We start from the raw sequence: 1549 nt of genomic DNA, 5'->3' as shown, positions 1-1549 counted from the left end.
ACACACACACACACACACACGCGCGCGCGCGCGCGCGCACACGCACACACACACACATATATAGAGAAAGAACTAAATAAATTAAATTATATATAAAATAAAATTAAATTTTCCAGAAGAAAGTCGTCATTTTTATTATCATTTTATTAATATACATAAATGTTATAAAAAGTTGAATATATATAATTTTGAATATATAATTTGATATAATTGAATATATAATTTTTAATTGGTTGCATAGCTCATGATATTTAGATTATAGCATAAGATAAAGCAAACACTATTTTATACAAGAAATCAGTCTTTTTATTAACGCATGGTATAAAAAATATACATATTAACTTATGTAAATTTTATAAAAGATTCAACAATTTGGTTGCATAGCCCGAATATATTTTCGGATTTATAGTGCGATATATTTTCGAAATAACAAAATGATTGTTTAAACTCGAACAATCAAAGTATTATATTTTCGAAAACTATCAAAGAATTTCAGCCGAATTGCTCTCGTATGAATAGTTATTCGTGGAGAGGTCTTTCAAACATCATAAGTCATGCAACTAGTTATTTTTTAAATACTAATTTTCAAATTTATAAATGTACATTCTTTTGCACTGTAAATTTTTGCTAACAAAAATAATAGAGTATTGTTTAATTTTATTCTATCTTATATAGAGTTTAATTTATTTCATTTTGTCTCCTTATTACAAAATAACACTTATTTCAGTAACTTTCTAGTTACCACTTTGTAGATTCAAATAGCTGTTCAATTATGCAACAGTGATTATGGCGTGCAATCAATCAAATGTAAATTACAATTCGTGAGATAACGTTACATAAACGAGAGAATTTCCATGTTATCATTTTTTAGCGTGTATAATTTAAATTTAAATTACTTATGGAGTACTTGAAAACAGACGCGATCAATTTTTATGTATTAGAATAGTTCTTCTATAATTTCGAGAAACGCGGATACTAAATATCTTTCCTTAATTCTTATTAAGTTGTTATTAACAACATTACGCAATAACACAAACAATCATCGTTTGCCATTTCACGAAACTCTGGGAAATACAGTATATATTTATCAGTCTACGTTACTTATCTACATTATTTATCAGTCCTCGATCGTTGTTTGTTAGTTCATTATTTGCTCAGAATATTTCAAGTGTTTAGCGAAATGACTGCAATTGTAGCATGTAGTCGTATTAATTTTATCTTGACATGAAACGAACAGTTTTATATATTTTTTTCTGGCGACGCAGGAATATTGATGGCTGTACTATATCTAGCGTTGGATAATTTGATGTACTAGATTAACTTTAATCTTGGTTTAACTTATCCTTTATCTGTTTTTTAATTGTGATGCTATGGTATATCAATAATAATTTAAGAATGCATGTGTACATGTCAAAACATTATTAAAAATATAAAAATTTCGTAGAACGTTTTATTATTACGTCTGTATAAAATTTGACCACAAATTTCTTATATATTGGTTTAAAAGTTATTTAATTCTTTTGTTAGTTTTGATATTTATGTAAAATCG

At 26.3% G+C, this 1549-nt stretch overlaps 1 protein-coding gene across 1 annotated transcript in view; it reads right to left on the bottom strand.

Annotated features, from left to right (window-relative positions):
* Positions 1 to 1549, bottom strand: part of LOC108748393 (trimeric intracellular cation channel type B) — a 5770-nt gene that overhangs the window by 3158 nt on the left and 1063 nt on the right. The gene's annotated exons all lie outside the window — the stretch shown is intronic.

Source organism: Trachymyrmex septentrionalis, unplaced genomic scaffold (genome assembly GCF_001594115.1).
Source record: "Trachymyrmex septentrionalis isolate Tsep2-gDNA-1 unplaced genomic scaffold, Tsep1.0 scaffold22, whole genome shotgun sequence".
NCBI lineage: Eukaryota > Metazoa > Arthropoda > Insecta > Hymenoptera > Formicidae > Trachymyrmex > Trachymyrmex septentrionalis.
This window is presented reverse-complemented; position numbering and strand designations above follow the sequence as displayed.